This window comes from Furipterus horrens, unplaced genomic scaffold (assembly GCF_987537825.1).
Source record: "Furipterus horrens unplaced genomic scaffold, mFurHor1.1.pri manual_scaffold_5, whole genome shotgun sequence".
Lineage (NCBI taxonomy): Eukaryota > Metazoa > Chordata > Mammalia > Chiroptera > Furipteridae > Furipterus > Furipterus horrens.
This window is the reverse complement of record NW_028327175.1, coordinates 20,847,921-20,868,395: the sequence shown is the minus strand read 5'-3', so window position 1 is coordinate 20,868,395 and position 20,475 is coordinate 20,847,921. Positions and strand designations below refer to the sequence as shown.

At 33.0% G+C, this 20,475-nt stretch overlaps 1 pseudogene; it reads right to left on the bottom strand.

Moving 5' to 3' along the window:
* Positions 1–15,635: 15,635 nt before the first annotated feature.
* LOC150008259 (large ribosomal subunit protein eL32 pseudogene) lies at positions 15,636–16,089 on the bottom strand (annotated as a pseudogene).
* Positions 16,090–20,475: the final 4,386 nt, after the last annotated feature.

Here is a 20,475-nt window from a genome sequence, read left to right as displayed (position 1 = left end):
ATTTTCTCTGTGACACTACACTGTTTTGGAATGCATTCTGATTTACTTAAGCACATGTGATTGTTGGAGTTCTAACTGAACTATATTGAAAAAAGAAACAGATGGAAGGTTACTGAGATATGCAGTCAAGGTTTTAGTCCCTTAATTACCAACAATCAAATTTCCTAAACTACTAATTAATTTTTCTCAGTGTTTGACTCATTTGGACTCATACCAATTTGACATTGAGAAAGAGATAATTCGGTAAACAGATAGGAAAATTCGAGACATGGGTGATGGCTTCAGAAGGGAGCAAAAAGAAAACTCTTCAATACAGATTAGATTTAGGTTAAACAGTTGTAATAAATATTTGTTGAACTCACAGGTTAATGTCACTGTTTTCATGTGCCACGGCTGCCATTACAAATACCACAGGCTGCTACTTGTTCTGGAGGCTAGAAGACAGAGGTCAAGGTGTCTACAGGTTTCATTCTGAGGTCTGTCTCCCTGGCTTGCAGTTGGCCACCTTCTCCTTTGTCTTCCCATGGCTTTTCCTCTGCCTGTGTTGTCTGTGATTTTTATCCCAGCTTTTTATAAGGACACCAGTCATATTGAATTAAGAATTAACATGAGGACCCTATTTTAACTTAATTACCTTATTAAAGGTCTAATCTACAAATATAGTCACATTCTGAGGTACTGGGGTTTAGGACTTTTAACGCATTAATTTTGGAGGTATACTACTCAATTCCTAACAGTTGTTTTGCTAATTCCTATATTAAATGTAAAGATGAAATAAATAAGAATTTGCCTTCAAGAAGTTTCCAGATTTGTACAACTGCTGTCTCAAACAAGAGTCTTATTTGCAAACCAGGTCATTCTATAGATGCCACAGAATTTTCTTTCTATGACAACTGGTGATGCTCCTTCTTAACTTCAGTATCTTTAGTGGGCTCACATCACTTAGAGGTTAAGTTCAAATTCCACAGCATAATAATTAAGGCCTTGGTTGATTATTTCTATCCTTTCACAGTATAGTAGCATCATCTCCCATGCACCTTCTCAGTCTCTGAGTCTCTCTCAATCAACAGTCAGCCATTAATATTTTGACAACAGCAAACTTGTTCTCATTTCCTTCCTGTGCTACACCTTCCATTTTCATTTGAACACCATTTTCTCTACTTTGAAATTCCATTTTCCATTTCCAGTGTGGGACAGGCTGCTAACTACTTTTTACAGTTGTAATTATTTTTAAACTATATTTCTCAGCTGTTTTTGTCAACTACATATAGACACATAATTGAATCTAGTCATGAAAATGGGAATACAAGTGAAATGAGTCATTTTGGAATCAAAAATTTTAAAAATAATTCATCCTCTTCTGCCAGTCATATGCAGGCAAGAGGGACCTGAGGGGGACACCTGGTTTGCCCAGGGATAACCTACAAATATGAGAGAGAAGAACTTCCAAAATATTTGAGGCATTATGTATATATAGGTCTATATGTTAGTTCATTCTAGCTTACCCTACCAAGCTTACCCAACCAAACATACCGAACTACTGAATTCTTGTCTGGGTTAAACAACTCAAACATCATTTTCCATATAATGTTTTTATCCAAGTTCCCTCTTCTGAACCATACACAATATAGATTTAGAAAAGAGTATCAAGTATAAAATATTGTAAAGAATGCATCAAAAGAATTGATGATGAATTATATAGTTTGAAGGGATGAAGAGTATTGGCATAAAATGAAAAATAAGGTCTCAACATGTTAAGTTTTGTTCTGTTAAATTTCAGATTGAATATTCAATTGGATATACTTAACCGCTATTAATAAATATAGAAAAGTTCAGACTAAATATATATTTATGACTGATTATCTAAAAAATTTTGACAAGTCTGTATGAGAAGATGAAACACAGATGGGAAAAATGTGGAAGAAAATGGGATATGGCTAAAAATAGGATTTTAAAGATTTTACATTTTAGAAAGAACAATTAAGAAGTCCAAAGATAGTATTGTACTTAAATCAGAATAAATAAAAGAAAATTTAGAAAGGAGAAGGGGAACATGAGAAGAGTAAAGGGTCATGGAGGATTAATTAAAGTCATTGTGTTAAACAATTATTAGTAGGACAAAGTAAGCTTTTTGAGAAGAGAGACATTTGTTTTTGAGATACTTTATTCCCAGCATCTAGCCTGGTTCTTGAGGCTTAAAAATGGTAAAAAATTAGGTTGAATCAGTGTATTAAAACCTTTGGAGAGGATGGACTCGTTGAATTATTGAAAACAGACACTAGATTACAGGGCCTTAGGGGGGAAATCATATCAAATTACTTGATTGTGTTTGTTAAGATAAGAGTTTGAGCCCCTGTGAAGAGTAAAGGTTTGAAAACAGTGGAGAACATTTTGAAAATAAATTCCTTATAAGGAGCCTTTTCAATTATTGCCTTTTGGTTAGGTTTAGGCTAAATTTCTCTTTGTTTTCAGAGATTTTTAAATAAACTCTAGATCAATAACATGATCTACAATTGACCAAACTGAAATTTTAATCTGATAATTTAACTATTTTGTTGTATATATTTATGATGCTTAAGTCACCTTTCCCCATCTCAGAGGTACTATTTAATCACCATAAATGACTTCAGGCCACAGGAAGAGACAGAAATAGAAAGATCCATTTCACTCCACTTCCAGGAAATGAAGTAACATTTCAAATTGCCTGAAACAACTGCTGTTAATTGCTTTCATTGATTATTCTGTTCTGTTGTGGGAATACAGCTCACCTTCCATCCCTTCTGCACTGTAATGTGAGGTATTATTTGATTCACGGATTCTTAAATTGAAACTGAAACCGAACTTCCCACTAGTATGCCCCTGTGTATACCCAACAGCTTACCTTTCATTGTTCCAATGCATATAAATATAGCTGTTATTGTAAAAATAATTGTTCAGTAAAAGAAACACAACATACTGTAAATATTTCACTCTATTGTCATTGATTCTGAAAACAGATACTCAAAATAAAAGAAAATAATATTTTACAGGTATTTATTAAATATATGTATATGTGTGTGAATATGTACATTTATAAACATATGTTTGTTCTCTTTGATAAAAATGTTCTTGGATTTTTCTTGTTATTTTTTACAGCTTGATAATGTCATCTTTGTTTATTTTCATTTTTTTTAAGGCTTTAATAACAGAGAACTGAGAGACCACAGAATCTCCAAAATATATCACTAAAGAAAGTGGTTATAACTCTACAGTTATTCATAACAAAGTATTATTCCATAAGGAATACATAATTTCAAGTAAAAGATAATAATTTTACTGAATTCTAGTGCAATAATGGTGACATACAAAATTGGCTTAAATATAGAATAAGCAAAAAAACACAAAAACTAAATATTCCTAGATGATACAAAGTCTATATTTAGCCCATTTCTAACAAATTGCTAGATGAACAGAGGGTTACAAGATTATGTTTCCTACCTCAAGAAATTCTAGTAGTAAATCTCTTAGGAAAAATAAAATATTCAATTAAAATAGTTGAGATAAAAGTAACAGCAATGAATATAGTTTTATTTATATAAAGACTATATTGTCTGGCATTATATATCAATATGTTTTTATAATCCCAACAGCTCCCCATTGAGAGTCTATAAAGAATTTGTTCATAATTACTATATGTGACCATTCAGAAAAATAATATTTCTTTAAAAATATATTACATGATTTTGAAAAATATTAATAATATAATTTCCTTTGTACTAGAGAGAAATTATTAGACATTACTTCATGTTCTAAGAGAGAAAATTAATAAATAATTTATTACTAGAGTAATTAACATTCTTTCATATGGGTAGGGTGTCTTTATACTTCAGATTGTATAGAAAAAAAGTTTCTTTCTTATATTTCTTCATGAGAGGTCTTTTAGTTACAGTGGAAACTGACATCATCAATTTCATCAAAATTGAACTAGCTTCTTTAAAATCCAATCATTTGAATTTAATGTTCTGTAAGTGAATAATCTTAAAATAAATTAATGTTTTGCTAAAACAAAGCAATTCAAAGCTAGTTTGGATAATTTTTATGTGCATAAAATATCTAATTTGTTAAATAATGGTGAGTCTTATTAATGCTTCATAAAAATGATTAATAGAGCAAATTATAACCCTGTAGAAAAACAAATCAATTACTTAAAGATAAAACTGACATATATTTGAAAAATTCCTGTGAATATAATAAATAAAATCATACAATGGAATGTTCTCATACCATAGTTTATTCAGAATCTGATTAAAGATGTTATCCTCTAAAATATTTAAAAGATCCTAATGTAAAAAGAAAATATCTATTTCACTTGAAATACCAATAGAGTTAAAAGGTATTTCTTGACATTATAAAATAAACATGAACTTTAATTTTCAATGTGTTACTTAAAGTTGCTGTTAATTCCATTGTCATGGTATCAGCATTTTGATATTAACAAATCAAATAGGCAAAAGCGCATGTTGATATGTAGTTCTTAAACATGACTTAAGTATTTTTTACATAGATTAAAATGTATTTTGTTCAATATCATATTTTCATGGTTAAAAAAAATATGCCCCCTTTCTTGTGTTTCTGAAACATGAAACACCTTTTGAAAATGGAAGAAATAGGTAGAACACACAGGTAGGAAATAATTTGTCAGGTGCCTAAGAATCCATGAGAAACTTCTTTAGGGATTGCCACCAAATATTTTCAAAAGTAGGGCTAGTTTGTTAGCTGTTAAAGTGGTATAAATTGCATAATTTATTCATAAAGTTCAGACTGCTTCATATTAAACTCTCTTTAAACCAGGGCAAAAAGATGATGAATAAATTCATACTCATGTAAATGTATTATAAACCAAGGGGCAGGGATTAAAGCAAAAATAAATCAGTTGAAAATCAGAAAAGTAAAGTAAGATGGGGTCACTGTAAGGTGAGTATATGGATAAGAAGAATATTGCTCAAATTCCATATTTTAACAAGTGTCCTGAATTCTGTTCAGTAATACTAACTTGAGTTCAGAAGTTGTTGCATTATTTTCTGCTGCTCTAGATTAATTCTCCTTTGGATATTTATCTCAGTCTTTTATCTCAGCCTATTTCTGTTTCTGTAACTAAGCTTGGATTTTAATAGTAGTCTGCACTTCTTTAACTAGATTTAATAAACCACTGTGTGAAGGACTGTATGTGTGAAAATACTAAAAAAAAAAAACAAGACTCATAAATGTAAAGTGAAAATAGTGAAATACATTTCAGTACAATCTCTCATTTTAAAATATTCCATTTTTATCAACATTGTGTCAACACAATTGATTGTGTTCATTTGAATTGGTTTTTCCAGTAAGGAACAACAACAATCCTGGATAGTACTTGCCTTCTAATTTTAGCAATGCCTACATACTTGGTCAAAAATAAAAGTTAGGTGAGCTATTGAGGAATCAATATATCTGTCAGTACTATTACACCAAATTAAATATCTGTAATTTTGTTGGGAGTAAAGAGCTTTGCATCAGCAAACCTCATCTTTACAATAAATAGGAAGTAAAGCCATGATGATGGGAAGAGTGTGTTTGGGCAATTCTTACAAACTATTTAATAATTGTATGTTCTGTTTTGAAAGAAATTTTAAAGGTCGTCTTAATCAAATGTGTTCACACTTGTTTAATCAGAAACCACGGAATGTTTTAGATGCATAACACATGCATTTTCAAAATAAAATTTCATAATGTGATGTAAAATGCACTACTACTTTTAGCTTTCTCCTTGTTTTTTGATTTCTTAAAAATGTATTAATGGTAAAGTCATTAAATTAATTTAAAGCCTTGATAAATTGCAAACAACAGTCTGAATATATTACAATAGATCCTCCTCCATTTGCACTTGACTAAACTTTTCATGGAGCAACTGTAACACTGTAAAGACATGTTGCTAACGCATCATGTGATATAAAACGTACACTCTTTTAATAATGTGATTTGTAAACTAGTCCATCTATATTTCACGGTTACTATATTCTTAATATGTGCATTATGTTCAAGATTTAACTCATTATTGCCAGCCTTGGATATAATTTAAAGTAATTTGGGAAATTATACTTGAAGATTAGCATGTGCCTTTAAAAACACTTCCAAAAATAGAACACTTTCTATTAAATGAAAAGAAAGTAAATGTCAAATTTTCAAGTGTTATATCTACTATATATTGCTATTACTGTGCTATAAAAATATATATATGCTTAGTTCTCCATTTTATATTTCTTATTAATTATATTCTAATAGTAAAAATAATAAATTTCTAAATATATATTATAAAATGAGTAAATTATCCACTGAAGTTCTGGAATTCAATTATTAATTTATTAAAATGACAGGGATATCCATTCAACAAATGTCTTTAGAGAAAACAGTACAATTTATAACACAACATTAGAGCTAAGGGCATAGAAAGATTAAATGTGACTTAATTTGACCTTGAGAGTTTAAACTTTGGAGGAAGACACTGGAATAAATTGTTATAATCTAATATAATAAAAAAGTCAATTTAGAGCCTATACTATAAATAAGTAAGACATTGATTATAACTAGAGTAAAAGGTAAGTGGTATGGGTTAGCAGTCACTAAATTTGAGGTCATGCCTTAAGACACTGACTTAGAACATTTATATCTGAGGAACAGGATACATTTCTGAGGTTCTGCCTAAAATGTATGCAGTATCTCCTTCTTTTGATGAAACATAAAAATAAAACAGAAGTGGGTATATTGAGAGTCATAACATGGTAAACATTCTACAGAATTTGTGGCTTAGCAGAAATAAGAAATAAATTTTCAAGGTAGAGTCCTCAATAGAAAAGCTTAAACTTTCTTTACCTGTGTTTGAGAACAGTTAATTTTCAATAATACTCTGATGATTATCATTTTATTGATCTCCAAGATTTAAGAGAAGCAAGCATATTGTTTTCTGAAAAACAGATATTTTGTTTTACTGATTTCATGGTGACTTGGTTAGCAAAACTTCACTGAGAAAACATCAGCATGGATAAGTATCCTTCAGTGTGTTTGCAGACAAAACATAAACCCAGAGAGTAAAAGAGTTTTGGAAATCGTGCAGAGAATAGAACCTAAAAAAGAAATGAGGGTTGGAGAAATAAAGTCTAGACAAAGAACACAAATGGGTGAGGATGCAGAGTTAAGAGTTTGGTGTGCCTGAGGCATTTCAAAAGTTTCATTGTACATGAAATGAAAAGAAGCAAATTGGAATGTTAGTGCCTCTGACAAAATATCATAAATGTCAAGCTACTCGGTTTGCAAAATAAGATACCCTAAAACACATAAATAGGGACTTGGCAAGACTAAACATTGTTTTCTTATAAAATTTTTTCTCTGTGTAAATATACAGACCAAAATGTACCATTCCTTTAATTTATAAATCCAAAGGAAACTTCTGGTAACTTAAAAGGAGGTAGTTATTCTTGTGGGAAATCGTTGTTAAAATTAACAGTAAAATAGAGACAAAACCCTAACTAATTGACTTCACATTCATATTATTTTAAGAAGCAACAGTATTAGTATCTAAACTAGAATGTCATTTTCATTGTGTGTCTGGGAACTGTGTGCTTTTTTATAGGTTTTAAAAGGTACAGGGATGGTAAGTGTGTCTATGGACCTATGTGTTTAGTTCCAAACAATGCATTGAGGTTATTCAAAGCAAGCAATCAAAATAATTCATTTCATCTTGATTTGAATGAATACAACATACCTTTCATATAGAAAAGGGCTAAATTTTACACATGGGTTCCAAAAGGATTGTTCCCAATCCAAATGTATAACCTCTATAATGGAGTCCAGATAATTCTCTAAGAGTACTAAATAATTTTAATTGTCTTCAGTTTCAAATATCAAGCACTATTTTTTATCCTTACTATTTTGATTTCAAGGAATCACAAATTGCAAATAAGAAAACTAAAGAACTGATCAATAGCAAGTCCACAATTGCAAATAATCAAGGTTACTAAACCTAAACTATCATAAGCACTATTCAATCAAGTGATTTTTTCCCCCTGGTGTTTACTATATGCATAGCATTAAAAAATGGTGGGTAAAATGAAAGACTTAGTCGCAATAATAAGGTTCCAAAATTTAGAGGAACAGAACAGTTGATGCAAAATCTTAGCTGAGATAAACACAAACTCAATGAATGCAGAAATTTTATCTATTTTGTTAGTTACTATATTTCCAATACTTAAAATAGTTGCTGTATTATAGGGGGTCCTTGGTATTTGTTGATTGAAAGAATGAATGCAGTAGCCCTGGTAAAGCAGTTAATTCTTTACTACAAAACACTATTATTCGAAACATTCTAGAAATCAGCACCAGAGATACACAATGAGAGGAGACTAGCCATAAACTGCTATGTTATTAGCACTCATAATTTTTCACTATGGGATTAAAACATCTAAATCTAAAGTAAAGCAAGACATACATCTTGACATGTGAAAATAGAAAATACAAGCATATAATACTAATAAGATATAAGCCTCTAATATCTTAAGTAATAAAAGAATCATGGAGATCATATTCTCTTGAATGAAAGATGCTAAAAATTTACATCTCAAATATAGAATTGTTTATGAGCATGAGTTACTTTTTATCCAGTGCCATAATAAATGGCATAATGTGATGGCAGATGGTCCTGGGAGGCTTCATTATGAAAAAGGCAAGTCTTGTCATGAAAGTAAGTCCCCTCCTCTGAAAGTAACAAAAGTAAACTAAGTAAAAAGCACTTGCTGCCTGGCAAGTTTTAACTGGCCTAGCAGTTATTGACAATTGCTGGAAAGAAGCCTCACAAGAGAAGCTGGTTCTGACAATGCAAGTCTTAGCAGAAATAACGATTATGCAAAGTAAAAGTGTTAGCAATTGATGAACTGACTGATGAATGTAGACAAATATTCTAATTCAATGGATCAACTACACAGACACTAACAAAAAAGTAACTCAGGGGTCCTTTTATAACTTACCATCAAAATGGGTGTATGTATATTATAAAACTATATATTATACATGTTATATAGTGTTATATAATATATATATGGTTTTAAAAACACACACACATATATACATCGTTCGGCAGCCGTCCGTCTTGAGAGACGATGGTGTAGCTTCTTAAGAGTCTCTCTGCACCGCCGAGAATGGCTGTGCAGTCCGACTCGGGAGTGACACGGTATCTGTCTCCTCCCGTGTTGAATCGACATCTTGCGATGACGCTGGAGTGTCCTCTCCAGTGAAGCTGAAGCTACAGAGCCTGGGCAGGGTGATATGGAGGGTCTGCTGTTGCCCATGGAGCAGACACCCCCTCTCTTCGCAGCTGAAGGGTCCAAGGGAAAGACGGAGTTGATACAGCTTGGGTTCAGGTGCGCCGCAGGAGTTGCCGGTGTTGACTACAACGTCAAACCGCCTTAGGGACTCCGGCTCCGGATTTTCTGTCGGGGTTTACTCCCTTAGCCTTTCCCCTGAAGAGGTATGCTGCAAGGCAGCGGAGGTTTTTTGGAGTCAGAGTTTTCCTTCTCTGATGTGCCCTGACTGGAAGATCGAACCAGCGACACTTAGCTCGCAGGCCGACACTCAATCCACTGAGCCAAACCAGCCAGGGAAAAGACAAAACATATTTTACAGCAAAGACCATAAAAAGAGACCAAGAAGGACATTTTCTAATACTCAAGGAAAAAATCCATCAAGAAGATATAACCCTTGTTATATCCCAACTTAGGAGCACCCAAATATGTAAGGAAAATTTTGAAAGACTCCAGAAAAGATGTAGAGAGCAACACACTCAGTACGGGACTTTAACACCTCATTGTCAACAATGGACAGATCTTCGAAGCAAAGAAACACCAGAGATATTGAGGCATTAAACAACACTCTAGATCAAATGGACTTAGTTGATATATATAGAACTTTTAACCCCAAAGAAGCAAAATATACATTCTTCTCAAGTGCACATGGAATATTTTCAAAGGTAGACCACATGGTAGGACACAAAACAAGCCTCACCAAATTCAAGATAATTGAAATTATATCAAGCATCTTCTCAGATCACAATGGCTTAAAATTGGAAATCAACTTCAAGGAAAAAACTCAAAAACATTCAAACTCATGGAGAATAAATAACATGATATTATAGCTTATATCCATTTCCAACACATATATACATATATATATATATATATATATATATATATATATATATATATATAGTCTGTTTGAAAAAAGTTCAACTATTTTTAACATAACAAAATGCATCGATGTGACATCGATGTAACCTGGCAGCCAAGGAGAGAGGACTGGAATGTGCATGTGTGAACAATGATGACTTCACCGTACCAGTTAGCAGGAGTGGCAGATGCCATTGAGTGAGCATGTGTACTGTGTGGCCATCACATTCAAAGTGACTGAGCAAGCAGAGCAATGAATCTGCATCAAATTTTGTATTAAGCTTGAGTATTCATCAGCAGCAACTATTCAGATGATTCAGAAAGACTTCAGGGATGATTCTATGAGTGCAGCATGAGTAAAAGTGTGTCACAAAAGCTTCAAAGATGGCTGAGAATCTGTTGAAACTGACCCGCCTTCTGAAAGACCTGCAACAAGCAGAACACCCGAGGATGTTGAACATGTGCAGGCTGCAAGCTACAAAGGTTGGCAACTGACAGGGTGAGAACTGGAAGCCGATCTCAGGATTCCACAAACTACTGTGTCCAGGATTGGGATGCAGGATCTTGGCATGAAATGCATCATGACAAAATTTGTTCCATGGCTTCTGCTACCAGAACAAAAGGAATGTCTTGCTGCAGTTGCTAATGACACCAGGAGAACTGTGTGAGGTCCCAAGGTGCCTACTTTGAAGGTGTCATTGTTCTATGTACAATGTTTCTTATATCTTCTTCAATAAGTGTCTCTATTTTTCATATTATGTGGATGGATACTTTCTGGACAGACCTTATCATATGTATTGCAAATAAGAGTGCTTAAGTAGCTAAGGAGAAAAGTTATTTAAAAATATTTAATGTTCTTGCTTTAAAATGAAAGCCATCATAAGGGGTAGAACTACATTTTTGGTATCTCTAAATTACATTTAACAATGCACAATAATAATTTAAACTATCAATGATAATTAGGCATGACATACTCATGATGGTTAGGCATGGTTAATCCATACCATGGATTATATAAAGGCTATCTCTGACCTCACTGTAACATGTTGTAGGTTCACTCTTACATGTTTATCAATATTTTGTAATGGTTCTTAGGGTATTCATTTGAGAGTGAATAACAAATATATATGGAATATATTATTGAGAGAATGATTGATGTCAGCATTTGCATAGTCATATATCTGGCTGTTCTTTAGGAGCTAATAATAGTGGAATTTCAGATTAATCCATCTATATGCATATGACTCTTGTTGAGATTAGTTCTTAAATATCACCTCCCATATACCATGCTCTGCTTTTATAGTATTTGTCTGTTTTTCTCATATTTTAATTAATCGTGCTTTTATTTCTTCATCTATGGTTGGTAAATTTTCTTCACTCATAGAATTCTATTGCTGATCTTGAGATTTTGAGTGGTTCTTAGCAAGGCTAGACTATATCTAAATCTTCATTGTTTTCTTTCTACTCAATGAACATAAATGCTTGAATCATATGTCTAATTGGAATAATAAGATTTCTGTCTTCATCTATCAAGTATTAAATGATCCTACTAACTTTCTATAAAATAAATATATATTTAAGACACAGAAAGAATTTGATTCTAATCTTTGTTCTTACTCCACTTTATCTCCCCAGGTATTATTTTTCACTCTTGTAGCATGAGGGGTTTGGATTATATTTTAAATAAAACCCTTTTTAATTTTAATAGCCCAGGGTTCACCTTTTATCTATTGACCTTATAAACTAAAAAAAAAAAAAAGTAATTTATAATTGTATTATAGATATCTGAGAAATTTCTAATATTAGAACATTTCTATTGGTGATATTGGTAATAAGTTTAACTATATGGAACAATTCCTTTAATCATGTCAAATGTATTCTCTGAATCTACATAAATTACTCTAGCTGCTTTATATAAACAATCTGTTTGGTCCAAAGTCAAACACTGAAAAGTGTAAAGAATTTTTATCATAATATTACATAGTGTTTGCATGTTTGTTTAACATGGCTTTTCATCAACTATTCAATATTCACATAAAATGCTGCATTGATTTTTTTAAAAAACGTCACAGTCATTTTACAGGCACTGTTTTCTTATTCCTGAAAAGAAATGAGATGCAAATCTCAAAAGTTTTAAATATTTTATCTGTCATAGTCAAGACACCAAAGAGAGAGAGAGATAGAGAAAACACGAATTAAAAGTTTTAACACTTAAATATATATATTCGCAGTTGTGCATTATGTAATACTATGCTTCACAAGGAGCCCACATTTAGTAGATCTAATTTTTTTTTATTATTTTATTAAAAAGACCAAGAAACTACTGTACTATGTTGCCACAGTATTTATATACAGCACTTTTATAAGAACCAGGGCTTCAGGATTATGTAATATCTATGAAAAGAAGGCCCAGGAACCAGTTTGAGTTGGGAAAAACGAAATCTGAACTTGGAAGCAATCAGATGATATATTTCACTAAAAAGAAAAAGGTACTAATGATTGTCTGGGACAGGATAAAACTTTGGGGAGCAAGGATAAAATCCTTTAAAAGAAAAGGAAAAAAAAAAAACACAGTCGTAAGAAAAAGGTTCAAATAGCATTTAATGTCTCTTTAAGTGAACACATCTAAATAGTAAATATGAAATTCTTCCTCCACCCATAAAGTTCTTTAACATAAAGAAGTTGGCAGAAATTTGCGAGTAACGATAAATTCATTTTAACTCTGTGTCAATAAGCTTGAGCACAGATAAATAACAGGACAGGGGGGAGTAGAATTGTACAGTATTCCCTCACTTATTGCAGGAATTACATTCTAGACCCTCCCCGTGAAGTAGGAACCTTACATTTATTCTACACTCTTAAACTTATGTAACTTTAACAACATGTGTATACAATACTGCAAAATCCCACGATATAGTAAAAAATTCATGATAAATAATATATTTTTAAAAATCCTGCGATACAGTGAAGCCATGATAAGTGAACTGTGATATAGAGACTACTGTATATCAAATATTGAGTTCAATACATACAAAAGAGTATAAATACAGTCTATTTTAAAATAAATGAAGCAGTATCTAATAGTTTTATTTTAATTAAGCTCAGATTTTCAAATAAGAGATTTGAGGAGAATGTTAATTACTTCAGAATAAATAGGATTAATTTTTAATAAAACATTTTTTTTTACTTCTCATTTATTAAGATTGTGAAACTCATTAAGTTAACCTGGTGGTTATTTTTAACTCCTGTCTAGTAAACAGATGTGATTATAATTCATCTTAGTCATTCTTGCATAGTGCCTAACACTCACCAGAAATTTATAAGTGTGTCTGAATAAATGGATTAATAAATTCAAGTTCATTCTTTTATCAGTATTTAAGAAATATCAGAGCTGGGATGAAATACTACCTCATTTGTTTTGCACAAATTTGGACCTTCTTTTTTATATCTAAATAACTAATCTTAGAGATAAACTGTGAGGTTAAAGATCATCTGTAGTAGGAAGTAAGGAACATATAAAATGCACTGGGGTTTTCCTTCTCACCATCAACAGAAGTCTGTAGTTGGCTCATCTAACTCAGATGATCGTGTCTGAAGGTCCTTTTCACCATTGCCATTTAGTCAGACTTAATTGATATGAAGAAAAAAATCCTAGAGATGAAACTGGTGTGCCAGTCCAGTAAACCTGAAGTATTCCATTTGTTGACAAATACATCAGCAAAAAGCAAGAGATGATTGCAAAAAATTGATTATTTATTTATATACAATAAGTATTTGCACACAGACAAAATGTTAAGCTTTGTTGACCATCTATGGCTTTATAAAATCTGTATAATTCCTGTGCTCTATACCCTGTTTTTAATATAGTAACATTTTCTTCATTCACATTTAGTACTTCTGCCCCTGCAGCTTTCTGAATAGTCTCAAATTAAAAATAATGGAGAAAATCATTTCAAGTTTCTTTAAAACACTGTTACAAAGTCTAAACATTAAAACATCATTTAAAATTTAACTCCTTGCTTTATACACAATTCTAACAATTTTGATAATTTGATTTATTAAACACTAGAGATTAGGCAAAGAAAGTAAAAAAGAAAAAGACTGTAAGGAACATGCAGAGCAAGTTCTCTAGAGGTTGTGTGACAGGTACAAATTGATATGGGGATGTAGCATCACACCCGACAGTGTTTGGTTTTTATAATAGTTTGAAGTGTAAAGAAAAAACTCTTCTTTTATTTGTTAAGAATGGCCAGAAAGACTTCATTAAAGACTATTTCAATAGGGGGTCAAGATTATAGAAACAGGGAGAGAGAGTGAAATCAACCACTAATACAGTAGGACAAATGAGGATGTATGGCCAATAGGCAGAGTAAGAGAGTGACAAAAAAAATTATTAAAAGCAGCACAGACTTTCAGTTAGAAGATGAATACGTTTTGGGGATGTAATGCAAGGCATGGTGACTGTACTGAATTACACATTTTAAAGTTGCTACAAGAGTAGATACTGAAAGTTCTCAGTATCGAAAAGGTAATTATGTGAGGTGATGAATATATTAATTAACATAATTTTGGTAGTCATTTTGCAATATGTACCGGTACTAAATCATCCTGTTGTGTGTTTTAAGCTTACACAATATTATGTCAATTATCATCGATACAGCTGGAACAAGTTAAAGTTACTACATTTTAAAGTTTATAAATTCAAGTTGAAATTTAACCTTTGTTTTCAATTAATTTTTTATTAAATCATTTTTATTGTTATTTTATTACAGCTGTCCCAATTTTTCCTCCTCCACCCATCCTTCCCCCGACTTCCACAGTCACTTCCCACACTGTTGTCCATGTCTGTGGTCATTCATCCATGTTCTTTGTCTAGTCCCTTCCCCTTCTTTCCACCGTTACCTCCCTCCCCACTCCTCTCTGGTCACCTTTAGTCTGTTCCACGTTTCCATGCCTTTGGTTCTATTTTGTTCATTAGTTTATTAGATCCTTCTTATAGGTGAGAGCATGTGGCATCTGTCCCTCACTGACTGGCTTATTTCACTTAGCATAAAATTCTCCAGTTCTACCTATGTTGTGGCAAAAGGTAGAAGTTTCCTCTTTCTTTCTGCTGTGTAGTACTCCATCATGTAAATGTACCACAGTTTTTTGATCCACTCATCCACTGACGGGCACTTAAGCTGTTTCCAGCACTTGATTATTGTAAACAGCACCGCTATAAACATAGGGGTGCAAAAGATTTTTTTGAATTGGTGATTCAGGATTCTTAAGGTATAATCCTATCAGTGGAATATCTGGGTCAAAAGGCAGTTCCATTTTTCATTTTTTGAAGAAATTCCATACTGTTTTCCACAGAGGCTATAAAACACAGAGAAAAAAAAATTTTTTTTTGATGGCAGAATTTTATGGTTTTATTAACACAAACACAATGTGTACACAGTCTGTCTATTCGTTTTCTTCGCTGCGCAGCCTGGCATTGGGATTGGTGACTCTGATGGCTAGCTGGGCCGCTCTCTCCACAATGGCTTTGCGGTTCTTTGAGGAGACATTGTGAGCAATCTCAGCGCAGTAAGATTTGTTGCACATCAGCAGCACTTCAAGCTCCTTGACGTTGTGGACCAGGAACTTCCGAAAGCCACTGGGCAGCATGTGCTTTGTTTTCTTGTTGCTCCCATAACCAATGTTGGGCATCAAGATCTGGCCCTTGAATCTTCTACGCACCCTATTGTCAGTACCTCTGGGTTTCCGCCAGTTGCGCTTAATTTTGACATATCGATCTGACTGGTGCCAGATGAACTTCTTGGTCCTCTCCTTGACAATCTTGGGTTTCACGAGGGGTCTGAGGGCAGCCATGGTGCCGACTAAGAGATAGGTGCCACCTCCGTAGGCAGCGCCGAAGAAGAGAAAATACAGAGAAAATTAAGACAAATACGAACTACCTAATGAGAGGGTTGGAAGAATCAAGTCATAATCATACCACAGCTGAACAATTACTCTATGACCACAAATCTGATACTTCACTTAATTGTAAGAAAAAAAAAAATACAATCTGATTAACTAAGTGAATGTGTTGGTTATATTGCTTTGCTTTTATGCAATGCCATGCAGATTTATGTGGCTGCTATTTTCATTTACTTTGTTTAATACATTGAATGGAGAGCCAAAGACTCCCTTTTCAGCCAACTGACAATGACCTTTTAACTGCAGTAGGAAAAAATATTTATTTCATGGGAAAATTTGTGATAACTGGCGGTTAAGGTCAGAAAAACAATATATAAAATGTTCTTGATGTTTGCTGCCTTAAGATGTTTTCTGCTGAAAGCTCTGAAATACTGTAACAAAGGTAGTAATAATTATTACTGAAGTTTTGTAAAATTGTTACATTTGATAATAAAACTCGTCTGCTTAATCTAAAACAATAATTGGTGAAACCAGTTGTGCCAATGTCTTACCATTAGCAAGTGTGTGTCATAAGCCCAAGGGCTCTTCGCTCAAAGTTACTGCCATATTCCTAAGGTGCACCCTGTCTTGCAAAAGGCAGATGCAGCAGAGAAGCAAGATGCTTCAGCATCACTTACCCAGGGCTCACGTAGCACTGCATTTCTACTTACACCTACCCGTCCTAAGCTCCCAAATCTACTGTTCTCTCTTCTTCCTGTGTTTGATGTTGATGTGATTTGAGCACATTTTGATGTGTGAGCTGTTGTTCCCTTTGACCTTTGGGACGGCTTGCCCGGTGGTGTACTTAGAGACTTCAAGTCTATCAAAGGAATCCAAAATCTATTTTAATATTTTTTTATTATTTCCCACTTAAGAAATATTGCACAATTTTTATTTAACAAATAGGCTAGAAGAAGAGTATCTCCTGCTTTGTGTACTTTTAGTGCAGATGAGAAAATAAAAAGTACCGATTTGGCTTACTGGGTGATCAACATTCTTTTTTTTAATTTTTCAGTAGTTTACATCAATATTATTTTGTATTAGTTTCAGATATACAGCATAGTGATTAGAAGAAATAATTCTTTTTTGTTTTGTTTTGTTTTGTATTTTTTTCTAATACAGGACAAAAAAAATAGTAAATTGTGTGGTTAGGTGCTCTGATCCTAATCCACTTGCTGTTGTTCAAGTTTCAACCTGTCATCACCAGCTTCTGTCTCCTTAGGCAGATTAATAATAGTCCCTTCAAACCTCAACTTGCTCATTTAAAAAGTGGAGTCAATAGCTGACCCATAACAATTGTAAAGATTTAATAAGAAAATGTTTATAAAATGCTTCAAAAATGATATAATATATAAAAGTATCCATTAACATTATCTAAAGAAGAAAAAATTTCATATGTTTTAAATGTGGCTAATAATTCAGACTACTATTGTAAAGAAGAACATGTTATTTTTGTATGGAAAAAGGGTGATAAATAATAAGTATGATAAGCTCTGTCAAGCAGTTAATTGGCCTATATATATAAAAAAAAAAAAAACCCACCTATCTCTTGGCTTTTAAAAGTATGGTTCTATATGTGCCTAGGCCACAGGCAATTTTACTTTATGTTAGAGATTTAATTGTTATATTATTATTTATTTATTATTTTATCAATTTACTTGTAACAATTGTAAACTTACTTACTTTTTTCATCTCTTGTATGTTTCAGAAATAAGATGAAGGTATATGTACTATTTTATTCCAAGCATAGAAAGAATACAAGAATAAAGAGGAACCTGCTCTCAAGGGCTGTGCAGGGCCTGTGATATTACAGGACTTAGTAACTAACAAGCTAGTTTGTTACTTTTTCATAGATGTTGGCAGAAGACATGAGATGCTGGGTCAGAGAAAATGTACTTCATTACACATGGAGAAGCAGTAATATAGCCTCATGTTCATTTGTGCTTTTCCCCCAAATACCCATGGTAATACAAGGCCTATGGCAGATGACTGCTTCTTAGTCAGTTCGGGCTGCTATCCCCTAGACTGGATGGCTTAAGCAAGACATCCATTTTGTCCCAGGTATGGAGGCCGAGAAGTCCAGATAAAGGTGATAGCAGAGTCAACTCTTCATGAGGAATTATTTTCCTAGCTTGTAGACAGCTGCTTCCTCACTGTGTGCAAACATGCTTTTCCTTGCTACGGACGGAAAGAACGCTCTCAAGTTTCTTTCTCTTCTTATAAAGGCACTAATCCTATCACAGGGACTCTATTTTTATGGTCTAATGTAACCCATTTTCTTCTCAAAGGCTCCACCTCCAAATACCCTCACATTGACAACTGCAGCTTGAATATATGAATTTTGAGGTAATGTAAACCTTCAGTCCATAACAACTGTACATCTATTGGGTTGGGGTACTATAGAGGAACAACGACTTAGGGAATTGACTGCATTATAGCAAGGAGAAGCAAAGCGATTTTTGTTGGGGTGAAGACGTTATATCATCCTCTATGTCTGTTTGCTGGAAGAATGCTCTGGTAAATGTCTCAGGTAAAGAGTGGTCAGAGCTATGTATTCTTGTTATATCCAGGAAAAACATGCAGGACAACTGATGAACCATTGTCGGCTGACTCTCCTTAACTTAAAACTTAAAACTTGAAGAAAACTATAAGTAGAAAAAAATCCCCATACGTCTTTATTTTCAGCATCAGAAACAATGACTGGCACATAGTAAGTTCAATAAATACTGGTTACTATAAATGAATAATTGCATAAAAGCCATTGAGCCTTACATTTAGAGTAGGTAGCATCAAGGGGTTACATACATATGGCTGCCTATATCCTATGAGGGAGTTTCAGCTTAGTGGAAAAATCACTGAAGTTTATAAGTAAAGAAAGAGCATGGTCAGATTTACATTTTGGAGCAATCACTTTGTCCTCTCTATGATGATTAATTTAAAGGGTAGCAAGACAAAGGCAGAGAGACAAATTAAGAAGCTATTGAAATAGAAGGAAGAGATGTTGATTAGAGTCTAAGCTAGGAAATTACAATGCGTGACAACAATAAGAGTGATTTGAGCAATATTTAAAGAATAATCAATAAGACTTAATGTTTAATGGAATGAGAGCAGAGGGTTAGAGACTAAAAGCTATATTATATCCTCACTTGAGGCTGGGTGAATATGCCTTAAGCAGAAATAAGAAATTCAAAAAGAATAATGGGATTTTACAATTAAATTCAATCAAAAGAATCTACTTTATAGAACAAATTATACATTAGCTTTCTGATAGGTTATAGACATATAGTTTATTTTTCATCTGTATATAATTTACATGTTATTATAAATGTATTTCTATATAGCAATAGTTTTCTTCCTTAGAGCATCAAAATTCATAACTGAAACTCAGTTCTCTGTTTTAAACAGATTCTTTGTTTTCTCATCTGTTTCAGTTCATACACAAATTTTTGTTATCATACAGAAAACACTTTTAGCTATATGACTTACCCTTTAAATGGCAAGCAAATTATTCTTTGATGATTATGTAATTGGTAACTGTGGTTTTGACAAATTACTTCTTAAATTACATTTCTAAAGCCAACAGCTTTTTCATATGTTGTTACAAAAAGGTAGAGAACTTTAATGATAGATATAATCAACATATCATGAATTGAACTAGGGACTTCAGTACATAGTCTCCTTCATCAAAGCCTGGTAAAATTTTAAGGTGAAAGAAAGAACTTAAATTTAAAAAATGTATATATGTACAAAATATAAATATTTGCATTATTTTGAATGTTTACTGAAGGACATTGCATATACATTTTTTAATGAGTGCAGAATTAATATGTCCTTTATTTTATATACCTTACTCCATTCCTACATTAGTATGGTGTTTCCAGTAAGTATGTTGAATGTAATTAATCTTCCTATATTCTTAATGGTTTAAGAATTTAACCAATCAACACAGGTGACTACGCTGTTTACTCAGGTTTTATTAATACAGTTTCACTCAGCTTTTATATATATTAATACAGATTTGATCCAAATCTATACTAATCTAATAACAACACTAATCACTCAGAAACAATCAGTAATACCTTCACATGAGAGAACTGGGGGATAACAAACCCAAGTCCCAGAGTCTCAGTCTGAAGACAGTATATGGTAGGCAAGGGAGTTGCCAGCATCTTTCAAGAAAGGATTTCTGGAACCAGGTGGGCAATGGGGCAGACAAAGTCCTCAGTCTATCAGAGCAGGGCCTTCAGTGGCTGATGCCAAGGGAGATAAGTGTGGCATGGAGCAGCACTGTGGTGTGTGAGGCTTGGTT